Below are 13,434 nucleotides of genomic sequence, written 5' to 3'. Positions count from 1 at the left end.
AACAGTAATTAACAATGGGAGGCCTTCAAGGAGGAGTTGGTTCAGGTACAGAGTAGACACATCCCTACAAGGGGGAAGCAAAGAGCTAGAGCTCCCTGGATGACTAAAGATATAGAGATTAAAATGAAACAGAAAAGGAGGTGTATGAAAAATGCAAGGTTCATAATACAGAAGAGAACCAGGCTGAATACAGAAAGTACAGAGAAGATCTAAAATAGGGAATAAGAGGGGCAAAGAGAGGGTATGAGAATAGATTAACCACTAACATAAAAGAGAACCCAGACGTCTTTTATAAATATATAAATAGTAAAAGGGTAGTCAAAGGAAGCATGGGACCGATTAGGGACAAAAAAGGAAATCTTCTTGTGGCGACGGAGGGCACGGCTGAGGTACTACTTTGCATCCTTCTTCACTAGAGAAGAGGATGCTGCCATTGTAGCAGTAAAGGAGGAGGTAGTAGCGATATCGGATAGGATAAAAATAGATAAAGAGGAGGTACTTAAAAGATTGGCAGTACTCAAAGTAGAAAAGTCACCCGATCCAGATGGGATGCATCCTAGGTTACTGAGGGAAGTAAGGGTGGAAATTGTGGAGGTTCTGGCCACAATCTTCCAATCCTTAGATATGGGGATGGTGCTGAAGGTCTGCAGGATTACAAATGTTACACCCCTGTTCAAAAAAGGGGAGCAATAAACCCAGCAATTACATGCCAGTCAGCCTAACATTGGTGGTGGGGAAACTTCTAGAGACAATAATCCGGGACAAAATAAATTGGCACTTGGAAAAGTATGGGCTAATAAATGAAAGTTAGCATGGGTTTGTTAAAGGAAAATCGTGTTTGACTAACTTGATTGAATTCTTAGTTGAAGTAATGGAGAGGGTTGGGGCTCGATATTAGCAGGGCGGCGGGTTCTCGGCGGGGGGGTCGACTGGGCGCGTGGGTAACGCACCCGGTGAAATCAGTGTGTCCGCACACAATTACAGGATAATTGGAGCCACTTACCTTTGCTTCCGGGTTTCCCGCTGGTAAGCTGCGCGGCGGGCGGACTGCGCGTGCGCAGTAAGGTCTGTCAGCTGGAGGAGCTCTATTTAAAGGGGCAGTCCACCAATGCTCCTCCTGCAAACAACCAATGCTGAACCATGGAGCACGCCAGAGGGAAGGCTGCCCCAAGATTTTCAGACTCCTCACTCCAGCTGCTGCTGGATGGGGTGAGGAGGGAGGAGGGAAATATTTTTCCCGTCTGATGGGAGGAAGTGCCCTCACTCCACCACGAAGGCGGCATGGCTGGAGGTGGCCGAGGAGGTCAGCAGCTGCGGCAATGTGGCACAAACCTGGGTCCAGTGCCGGAAGAGATTTAATGATCTAACCAGGTTAGGCAAAGTGAGTATACTTACGCATTCTCCCACACTCCGTCTTCCACATCACCTCCACCACCACACAACCCCTTCTGCACTGCCACCACAACGCTTTCGCATCACTCCTCACATCCACTCAACTATCATCCTCACCTTGCCTGCACGTACTCACCGCCCCTGTCCCCATTTGAACATTAGCATGCAACCCAATCCTCATACAATATCATGGCTATGTTGCACATGCACCCTCCCATGCATCGCCCTCACGCTCAACCTCACCCACACCAATGCATGCAGTGGCTACCATGCAACCATCACTCAATCACACCTCTGTGTTTTGCCTTGCTAGGAGAAGAGATGCCAGAACGCCCGGGAGAGGGCACGGACCGGAGGGGGCCCGCCACACCAGGTGGTCCTAACGGACGCGGAGCAACAGGCGTTGGACATCAGCCGCACGCTGGAGTGCCTGTCCGTGGCGGATGCCAAGGCTAGGATTGCACAAACGGCCGGTGATAGAAAACTAACACTCAGCATTCATGATAGCGAATGATCTTAGCATCACTTGGCATCTGCAGCACCTCAACATCTATCCACATGCCTAATATTGCTTTCTGTTCTCTTGCAGGGCCATCTGCGAGCGCCGTGAGCGTGGAGGGCGATTCCTCAGAGGACCTGCCGGTCTCTGAGGGTCCATCGTCACATCTGAGCCATGCATCCACCAGCGCAGATATATACACCTCAGTGGGTCCCCGTCCTCACTTAGTTGGGCTTGCACATGGTGAGTCACTATGCACACGTGAGCACGAGCAGACTCTGGTGGCAGGGGCAGCCGTGGAGAGTCCGTGTCGGTGGGAGCACTCTTCTCCAGGCTCTGCTCAGCTGGACCCAGATGCTGAACCCTGGGAGCCAGCCATGAAAAGGAGAGTCATCGAGGGGCAGCAGCACATTGTCGAGGTGCTGGAACAGGTGCCACACGCACTCTCCACAATCGCGCAGAGGATGGAGGAGTCCAACTCCTGCACAAGTGGAATGGTGGCATAGGTACAGGAGGGTATCTCTGAGATAGTGTCGTAGGGACGTAAAGGCATCTCTGAGATAGTGTCGCGGGTAGGTGCGGGAATGTCTGCGGTGGAGGAAAGGCTAGCCTCCCTCGAGCGTTAAGCACGGCTCAACAATGAGTCCATTCAGGCCCTGACAACGGCCGTTTGGATTCAGGGTGAGCAACATTCTGCCGCCTTGAACAGGCTGATAGATACTTTACAGGTGGCATTCCAAGGCCTCACACAAGTCCTCCAAACTGCCGTCCAGCAGGGTGGAAGGAGTGATGTGGGCCTGGGCCACGAGAGGGATGATGGTGAAAGGGGACGTGGAAGTGGGGACGCCACTCAAAGCGCTCCCTCATCTCACCCGTTGCCCCCCTCTCAACCAGTACACGCAATGCTGCCCCCTCTCCAGGTGGCCCAGTCTGCCCCTGCACAGGTGCAGGTGGAGCAGTCTTTGGAGGGGCCCTCACGGGCACCCAATCCCAGAGGGTGTCGGCCCAAAGCATCTCATCGGTCAGGGCGTGGACAAGAGCAACCTGCCACTACCTCTGCTGAAGCCACAGGGGTAGCACCACGTAGGGGTTCCCGGAAACGCATGGCGAAAGTTTTGTGAGCACAAAGGGAATGCACAGGGGTGTCTGACAATTTGTCATGTTTTTCATTTCTTTTGTTTCACATGCACAATAAATATTATTATCACCACTACTGCCACGTCTTGCCCATTCTTGACTGGCTTGTGGAATAGGTCCCTTTCATGGGGTTCACCATGAACACGCACACTTGATGCCACCCATTGGGTCACTGCAAAGTGGGTGTAGGTGTATTTGCAGGGCTCTTTCGTGCAGACGACAGAGAGACGCCAGCGATGTCCCCGGTGGCACCCTAGAAGGATGCGGAGGAGACGTTGTTGAGGGCAGTGGTGACTTTGACAGTAACAGGTAAGAAGATGGTGCTCGGGCCAGCCGGCAGCAGCTCGGCATGAAGAAGGCTGCAGATGTCCACGACTACATGTCGAGTGACTCTGAGCCTCCGTGTGCACTGCTGCTCAGAGGGGTCTAGGAAGCTGAGCCTCGGTCTGTAGACCCTATTGCGAGAGTAGTGCCCTCTGTGATGCATCTCTCTTTGCGGTTGCCCTCCCTCCTGCTGTGCAGGTGGATGTGTCACAGCACTGTGTTGTGGGGCTCCACATGTCAGAGGTGGACAGCGTGGTGATGCTGTTCGCCCTCCGAGGAGGTCATGACTGCAGCTACGGCGGCCCCCATCCGGAAGTTTAAGGGGGTCCGCAAGGTAGGTAAATGTGTCTGGACACCGGGGTAAGTGTGCATGTTTACGCATTTGATTGTTAGGAGGAGGGTGGTGGAGGCCAAACTTTGTCCAAAGTGACAGAGTGGCCTCCTGCAATGAGTGAGGGTCTCCCCCCACCCTCCCCCACACCTGTCAAATGGACCTTTGCAGCTGCCACAGGCTGGTGGCTGCAACACGTCCATTTCAACTGCGATTGTTTCCCCCAGTACGGGAAACAGTTTCAGTTAATTGCAAAATCCGATCCCTCCTAAAATATCAGGTCAATCAGGTCTGGAAAAAACCTGAAGTACCTGTTCAAGTACTTTAAGTGGCACCCCACTGGCTTTAATTGCCGGCGGGAGTCCCACATGCGGGGGCTGCGCGCGCATGTGAGCGCGTCACTGGGGAACCCAGAAATGGGGCGGGTTGGAGCTGGGCTCTGGACCTGCCCCGGGAATCCCGGATTTTCGCACCCTCCCCGCCACCAACGTACCCGATCGCAGGTGCGAAAATGGAGCCCCTGTTGAGGGAAATGAAGTTGATGTTGTGTATATGGACTTTCAAATGGCATTTGATAAAGTACCATATAATAGACTCGTTAGCAAAATTAAAGCCCATGGGGTTAAATGGACAGTGGCAGTAAGGATACAAAATCGGCTAAGGGACAAAAAACAGAGAGTAGTGGTGAACGGTTGTTTTTCAGAGTGGAGGGAAGTATACAGCAGTGTTCCCCACGGGTCAGTATTAGGACGATTGCTGTTTTTGATGTAAATTAATGACCCGGACTTGAGTATAGAGAGTATAATTTCTAAGTTTGCAGATGACATGAAACTCAAATGTATTAAACAACGTGGAGGATAGTAGCAGACTTCAGGAGGATATGGACAGACTGGTGAAATGGGCAGACACACGGCAGATGAAACTTAAAGCAGAGAAGTGTGAAGTGATACATTTTGGTAGATAGGATGAATGAGGAGAGATTAAGCTAAATGGAAAATTTTAAAGGGGGTGTGGGAACAGATAGACCTGGGCGTGCACATACACAAATCTTTGAACGTGGCAGGACAAGTTAAGAAGGCTGTTAATAAAAGCATATGGAATCCTGGGCTTAATTAATAGAGGCATAGGGCCCGATTTTAGCACCCGCTATCGGGTGCGTTCTCGGCAGGGGGGCCTCGAAAATAGCGAAATCCAGGATCCCGAACGGATCCCGCCTACTTCCGGGTTCCCCGCTGACGCGCCGGCATGCGCGCGCAGCCCCCGCTGGTGGGAATCCCGCAGGCAATTAAAGCCAGCGGGATGCTACTTGAGTGTATTTATTTAGCTATTTCAGGTCATTAAATGACCTGATTAAGGGACTATGTGGGATTTTGGATCAACATGGGACTGTTTCCCACACTGGGGGAAACACTCCCATATCGAATGGACGTGTTGCAGCTGTCAGCCTGTGGCAGCTGCAAAGGTCCATTTGACAGGTGGAGGGGGGGGGTGGGGGAGACCCTCACCCATTGCAGGAGGCCACTCTGTCACTTGGGACAAAGTTTGGCCTCCACCACCCTCCTCCTGACAAGTCACCAACCTGCACAATTACCCCGGGGTCCGGAGACATGTACCTACCTTGCGGACCCCCTCAGATGTACATCTTGCGGATGGGGGCCGCCGTAGCTGCAGTCATGACCTCCTCGGAGGGCGAACAGCATCACCAGCCTCACCATCCACGCCGTCCACCTCTGACACGTGGAGCTCCACAACAGAGTGCTGTGACACATCCACCTGTACAGCAGGAGGGAGGGCTACCGCAGAGAGAGATGCGTCGCAGAGGGCACTACCCTCGCCACAGGTTCCACAGACCGAGGCTCAGCCTCCTGGACCTCTCTGAGCAGCAGTGCACACAGAGGCTCAGAGTCACTCGACATGTAGCCGTGGACATCTGCAGCCTCTTTCATGCCGAGCTGCTCCTGGCTGGCCCATGCACCATCTTCCTACCTGTCGCTGTCAAAGTCACCACTGCCCTCCCAAACTTCTCCTCCACAGCCTTCCAGGGTGCAGCCGGGGACATCGCCGATGTCTCTCAGTCGTCTGCGCAGAAGAGCCCTGCAAATACACCTACACCCACTCTGCAGTGACACAATGGGTGGCATCAGTGGTGGGTCCTCATAGTGATACCCAGGAGTGGGCATTATTGCACAAACCGGACAGGATTCGCGAAGACATGGCAGTAGTGGTGCCAATAGAATGTGTGATGTGAGTTGTTCTGAAATTCAATAGAAGTAAGAACCATGACAAACCCTCAAACACCCTTGTGCATCCCCTTCATGCTCACGACACGTTTGTCTTACGCTGCCTACTGCACATATGTGATGCATGCCCTGTGGCTGCAGCACAGGTGGTGGCAGGTTGAGTGAGGCTGGCATTGAGAGAGATGCACGAGAGGGTGAGTATGGGATAGAGCCATGAGATTGTATGAGGATTGGGTTGCGTGGTAGTGGCGGGGTGAGTACTGGCGAGGTGAGTAGGTGCAAGTAAGATGAGGATGGGCTTTGAGTGCGTATGAGGGGTGATGTGACAGAGTAGTGTTAGCAGTGCCGAAGGAGATGTGGGGTGGGGGCAGTGAAGTGGCAGACGGAGTGTAGTGGAAAGACTACGTGTACTCACTGTGGCTGACCTACTGAGGTCATTGGACCGCCTCCTGCACTGTGTGCAGGTGGGCGATATGTTGGTTGCGCAGGTGACCCCCTCTGCCACCTCGAGCCAGGCCTTCCTGGTGGCAGAGCCAGGCCGCTTCCTCCCGCCCGCCAGGTGGAAAATCTCTGTCCTCCCCCTCCTCCTCACCCCATGTATTGATACCTGGGGTGAGGGATCATTAAACTGGGAGCAGCCGTCCCCCTGGGCTGCTCCATGCAGTCATCTTTGCTATTTCTTGCAGCATCTGTCAGTGGAGGACTGCCCCTTTAAATAGAGCGCCTCCAGCTGACAGATCTTACTGCGCATGCGCAGCCCGCCCGACGCACAGATCAGCAGCGGGGAACCCGGAGGAGCAGGTAAGTGGATCCAATTAGTGCGTTGCCTGCTGCGATCGCGCGGGAAACCCACTAATTTCACCGGGCGCGTTGCCCATCCGCCGGGAACCTGCACCCCAGGTAAAATCGGGCCCATAGAGTACAAAAGCAAGGAAATTATGCTAAATCTTTATAAACACTGGTTAGGCCTCAGCTGGAGTATTGTGTTCAATTCTGGGCACCACACTTTCGGAAGGATGTCAAGGCAGAAGAGAGTGCACAGAAGAGAGTGCGCAGAAGAGATTTACTAGAATGGTGCTTGGGATGAGGGACTTCAGTTATGTGGAGAGACTGGAGAAGCTGGGGTTGTTCTCCTTAGAACAGAGAAGGTTAAGAGGAAATTTGACAGCGGTGTTCAAAATCATGAATGGTTTTGATAGAGTAAATAAGGAGAAACGGTTTCCAGTGGAAGAAGGGTCGGTAACCAGAGGACACAGATTTAAGGTGATCAGCAAAAGAGCCAGAGGAGACACGAGGAAACATTTTTTTTTAAAACACAGCAAGTTGTAATGATCTGAAATGCATTTCCTGAAAGGGTAGTGGAAGCAGATTCAATAGTAGCTTTTAAAAGGGAATTGGATAAATACTTGACTGGAAAACATTTACAGGGCAATGGGACTAATTGAACAGCTCATTCAAAAAGCCAGCACAGGCATAATGGGCCAAATGGCCACCTCAATGCTGTACCTACTATGATACTAACATACTTACCTAGCTTCCCCTTAAATGCATCTATGCTATTTGCCTCAACTACTTCTTGTGGTAGCGCATGCCACATTCTTACCACTCTTTGGGTAAAGAAGTTTTTCCTGAATTCCCTATTGGATTTATTAGCGACTATTTTATAGTTATGACCTCTAGTTTTGGACTCCTGTCACAAGTGGAAACATTTTCTCTACATCTACCCTATCATTATCTTGAAGACCTCTATCAGGTCACCCCTCAGCCTTCTCTATTCAAAATAAAAGAGCCCCAGCCTGTTCAGCCTTATCTAATAAGTATGTCCTCTCAGTTCTGGTATCATCCTTGTGACTCTTTTTTGGACCCTCTCCAATGCCTCTATATCCTTTTTATAATAGAGACCAGAACTGTGCACAATATTCCAAGTATGATCTAACCAAGGTTCTATACAAGTTTAACATAACTTCTTTGCTTTTCAATTCTATCTCACTAGAAATGAACCCTACTGCTTGATTTGCCTTTTTTATGGCCTTATTAACCTGCATCGCTACTTTTACTGATTCGTGTATCTGTACCCCTAGATCCCTTTGCTCCTCTAACCCGTTTAGACTCTTAATATCCAAGCATTACGTGGCCTCTTTATCCTTCCTACCAAAATGCACTACCTCACACTTATCAATACTGAAATTCATTTGCCAATTATACGTCATTCTGCAAGTTTATTAATGTTTTTTGCATTTTGACGCATTCTTCCTTTGTATTAACTACACCCCCCAATTTGGTGTCGGCCGCAAATTTTGAAATTGTACTTCCGATTCCCGAATCCATATCGTTTATGTAAATTGTGAAAAATTGTGGTCCCAGCACCGATCCCCGTGGAACACCACTTCCCAGACTGACTTTTGCCAGTCTGACTAGCTACCCTTAACCCCTACTCTCTATTTTCTGTTTTGTAGCCAACTTACTATCCATTCTGCTATCTGTCCCCCGACTCCATATGCTCTGACCTTAGCCATGAGTCTACCTTATCAAAGGCCTTTTGAAAATCCAAACATATTACATCTACTGCATTGCCCTTGTCTACGCTTTCTGTTATTGAATTCTTTGAAGAAGTAGTAAGATTGGTCAAGCATGACTTCCCCTTCTGAAATGCATGCTGACTATTCCTTATTATATTTTTGTTCTCTAGATGTCTTTCTATTACATCTTTGAGTAAAGATTCCATTATCTTGCCTACCATCGACATTAAGCTAACTGGTCTATAATTTCCTGGACTTGTTCAATCACTCTTTTTAAATATAGGAATAACATTAGCTGTCCGCCAGTCCTCTGGCACTATTCCCTTTTTTAGTGAATTTTTATATATACACATGTAATAGTGCCTCTGCTAACTCCTCCCTAACTTCTTTTAATATTGCAGATGCAATCCATCCAGACCAGGGGGTCTTATCCTCCCTAAGTTTGATTAATTTATCAATTATCACCCCCTTTCTATCTTAAAGGTTTTAAGATCTTTTTCAATCTCTCCTTCTAACGTCCTGCCCACCTTGTTAGTCTCCCTGGTAAACCGAATCCCCCACCATCAACATCCTGGGGGTCACCATTGACCAGAAATTTAACTGGACCAGCCATATAAATACTATGGCTATGAGAGCAGGTAAGAGGCTGGGTATTCTGCAGCGAGTGACTCACCTCCTGACTCCCCAAAGCCTTTCCATCATCTACAACGCACAATTCAGGAGTGTGATGGAATACTCTCCACTTGCCTGGATCAGTGCAGCTCCAACAACATTCAAGAAGCTCGACACCATCCAGGACAAAGCAGCCCGCTTGATTGGCACCCAATCCACCACCCTAAACATTCACTCCCTTCACCACCGGCGCACTGTGGCTGCAGTGTGTACCATTCACAGGATAGATGAGGGCTGTGCAGTAGACATGGTCTACATGGACTTTAGCAAAGCCTTTGACAAGGTACCGCATGGTAGGTTGTTACATAAGGTTAGATCTCACAGGGATCCAAGGTGAGGTAGCCAATTGGATACAAAATTGGATTGACGGCAGAAGACAGAGGGTGGTTGTAGAGGGTTGTTTTTCAAACTGGAGGCCTGTGACCAGCGGTATGCCTCAGGGATCGGTGCTGGGTCCGCTGTTATTTGTTATTTATATTAATGATTTGGATGAGAATTTAGGAGGCATGGTTAGTAAGTTTGCAGATGACACCAAGATTGGTGGAATTGTGGACAGTGAAGAAGGTTATCTAGGATTGCAACGGGATCTTGATAAATTGGGCCAGTGGGCCGATGAATGGCAGATGGAGTTTAATTTAGATAAATGTGAGGTGATGCATTTTGGTAGATCGAATCGGGCAGGACCTACTCCGTTAATGGTAGGGCGTTGGGGAGAGTTATAGAACAAAGAGATCTAGGAGTACAGGTTCATAGCTCCTTGAAAGTGGAGTCACAGGTGGATAGGGTGGTGAAGAAGGCATTCAGCATGCTTGGTTTCATTGGTCAGAACATTGAATACAGGAGTTGGGATGTCTTGTTGAAGTTGTACAAGACATTAGTTAGGCCACACTTGGAATACTGTGTACAATTCTGGTCACCCTATTATAGAAAGGATATTATTAAACTAGAAAGAGTGCAGAAAAGATTTACTAGGATGCTGCCGGGACTTGATGGTTTGACTTATAGGGAGAGGTTGGATAGACTGAGACTTTTTTCCCTGGAGAGGAGGTGGTTTAGGGGTGATCTTATAGAAGTTTATGAAATAATGAGGGGCATAGATAAGGTAGATAGTCAAAATCTTTTCCCAAAGGTAGGGGAGTCTATAACAAGGGGGCATAGATTTAAGGTGAGAGGGGAGAGATACAAAAGGGTCCAGAGGGGCAATTTTTTCACTCAAAGGGTGGTGAGTGTCTGGAACGAGCTGCCAGAGGCGGGTACAATTTTGTCTTTTAAAAAGCATTTGGACAGTTACATGGGTAAGATGGGTATAGAGGGATATGGGCCAAGTGCAGGCAACTGGGACTAGCGTAGTGGTATAAACTGGGCGACATGGACATGTTGGGCCGAAGGGCCTGTTTCCATGTTGTAAACTTCTATGATTCTATGATGCACTGCAGCAACTTGCCGAGGCTTCTTCGACAGCACCTCCCAAACCCTCGACCTCTACCACCTAGAAGGACAAAGGCAGCAGGCAAATGGGAACACCACCTACACGTTCCCCTCCAAGTCACACACCATCCAGACTTCGAAATATATTGCCATTCCTTCATCGTCGCTGGGTCAAAGTCCTGGAACTCTCTTCCTAACAGCACTGTGGGAGAACCTTCACCACACAGACTGCAGCGGTTCAAGAAGGCGGCTCACCACCACCTTCTCAAGGGCAATTAGGGATGGGCAATAAATGCTGGCCTCGCCAGCGACGCCCACATCCCATGAACAAATTTTAAAAAACGGAGGCAAAAGCAACTATTCAATATTTCTGTAATTTTGCTGTCGTTACCTGAGAGTTTATCTTGTGCATCCCTTAGTGGCCCTGTCCCTATTCTGCTTTATATTTTTGTTATTTATATGTCTGCAGAATACTTTACTATTTCTTTTTATATTCCTTGATAATGTAATTTTGTAGTGCCTCTTTGCTTTCACTATTTGTTTTTTTGACTTCTTTCCTAACCTCTTCACATTCCCGTTTGTCATCCTCTCCTTTATTGTCTATGTACTTAAGAGTATACCTTTTTCTTTAGTTTAATTTATGGTATTTATTGATTTTTTTTTTAAAATTGCTAATTAAGTTCATCATGGACAAAGGATCTCACGGGAAGCCCAGTCGATGGAATAAATGCAGAGGAATTCACCAATCTCATACATATATATAATAGTGAATTTAAGTATGAATTCGAGTTGGCCACCCTTTAGAGAAAATACACCCAGATTTCCCCCTCCCCCAGCCTCAACATCGTTCGCATGTTATAATGGAGTTGATCACAGTTCTGAAATTGCTTCACATTTAATTCGATGCTCGCCTGCTTTCTGAAACCGGAGAATGTTTTTGACTCGTAAGCCTCTTAATGCATCACGTCTCCCAGGACAACCGTCCAGTCCTTAGCGTCTTCAAAACCAAAAGGACAAGCTAACGCCTCAAACCTCACCCGACATTACCCTCGGACTCTTAACTCCTTTCCCTAAGTTTTATTGTTTAGAAATTGTAAGCAATTGCAAATTAATTACTCGGTTTACAGCCGCTCTAGTCGGCCGACGCATGATGGGATTTGTAGTCCCGTCACTCCTGCCCTGCGCGCGAGGACCTCCTCATCGGACCACAATCCCCACAAGCCTTCGCGCCGCAGCCACTTCCAACCTGCAAGGCGGCGACTAGGCCGCGCGAGGGAGGCGCGACTCGGCAGCCCACGCTGGAGTTTGGGCACCAGCCAGTCTGACCGCAGGCTACAGCCTCACATCTGGCTGCCCCCGACAACCCATGCCGCACCGTCGGACCAGGGCTGGGGAGGGGGAGGATGGAGAGGACAGTGCTCGGTGATGGTTACCTGCGGTGCGGATGTTCGGCCGCTCCCAGTCCGTTATCCTGTTACCCCGGCAGCGGACGTTACCATTGACAGCTAACACAGCACGAGCTGTGGAACCCTCCTCACGTCACAAACACTGCCGGAGAAAATGGACCAATCAGCGGGCGAGATGTGATTAGGCGCGGGCGGATTTTTCGAAAGTATATAAAATCCTCAGATTAGAACTATTTAAAGGGGATGTGGGTCTGGAGGTCTGGGTCTGGAGGTCTGAGTCTGGGTCTGATGGTAGATCCTAGGCAAGGAACCTTCTCTCAGACCTCATTCCTTTTTTTATTCGTTTGTAATTTTTACACAATTCTTTCAAAAATGTACAACCAATGAAAAAAATGTTGGCCTTGTGTCCTCCTTGCAACCATCAGTACAGATCTTGTGCTTTCTCCTCCTCTTAATAGAAACAGATCTTAAGCACCTCTTCTCCTCATTACAGACTTTGCTTCCTCCTCCTCCTCCTCCTCAAGATTGCTGCAGGAGCCATTTGATTTTTTTTTCTCAAAAATATCTTGTATTGGTAAAACGTCCTGAATACACTTCGCTTTCCTGCCAAAAGTATTTATTTTCTCGTAATCTGTACATAATAGGGGATTGAATTAATATTATTTTAAAAAGGAAAGAATAATTTTGGCAAGCTAGTTTTAGTACCTAGTCATTTCACCCAAGCCCTGCTGTAAAACTAAGTTTGCAGGAGATTCATTAAAAGTAGATCTGTTTGCCCGCAAAATACACCAGTGCTAGTTTAAGAAAGAATTTGCATTTATATCGCGCCTCTCATGACCTCGGGACGTTTTACAGCCAATTAAGTATTTTTGAAGTGTAGTTACTGTTGTAATGTAGGGAAACGCACAGCCAATTTGCAGACAGCATGGTCCCACAAATAGTAATGAAATAATGGCCAGATAATCTTTTTTAATGATGTTGGTTGAGGGATAAATATTGGCCAGGATACTCTTCTTCGAAATAGTGGCGTTGGATCTTTTACGTTCACCTGAGAGGGCAGACAGAGCCTCGGTTTAACCTTTCATCTGAAAGACGGCACCTCCAACAGTGCAGCACTCCCTCAGTACTGCACTGAAGTGTTAGCCTGGATTATGTGCTCAAGTCTATGGAGTGAGACTTGAACCCATAACCTTCTGACTCAGTTTAATACCTTATGAAAGAGCTTTGGGGTTCCGGTGCTTCATCTCCTCTTGCTCTGCTCCAGCCCAGTCTGTCCCAGTGTCTACATTTGTTTGGATCATCATCACTTTTAGGGGGCACATATCAAGCCAGAATAGGACTGAGACAACAGGATCAGATGGAAATAAGGCTGAGGTGACAGGATTAGCTAAATGTTTCATGCTTGTATGGGATTTATATTGGAAACTCAAAGAAAAGTTCAAAAACTCAGAGTCTTTGCATCAAATACAGCATGCTGGCATGTCTG

General features: G+C 48.4%; 1 protein-coding gene across 1 annotated transcript in view; it reads right to left on the bottom strand.

Moving 5' to 3' along the window:
- The window catches only part of katnal1 (katanin p60 subunit A-like 1), a 42,022-nt gene extending 29,888 nt beyond the window's left edge, over positions 1 to 12,134 (bottom strand). The window contains exon 1 of the mRNA XM_067985990.1: positions 11,976 to 12,134. The gene's annotated coding sequence lies outside the window, so the exon portion shown is untranslated. The remainder of the gene's footprint in view (positions 1 to 11,975) is intronic.
- Between the last annotated feature and the right edge of the window lie 1,300 nt (positions 12,135 to 13,434).

The sequence above is a fragment of the Heptranchias perlo genome, chromosome 6 (assembly GCF_035084215.1).
Source record: "Heptranchias perlo isolate sHepPer1 chromosome 6, sHepPer1.hap1, whole genome shotgun sequence".
NCBI lineage: Eukaryota > Metazoa > Chordata > Chondrichthyes > Hexanchiformes > Hexanchidae > Heptranchias > Heptranchias perlo.
Note: the sequence above shows the minus strand (reverse complement) of the source record. Positions and strands in the feature narration are given on the sequence as shown.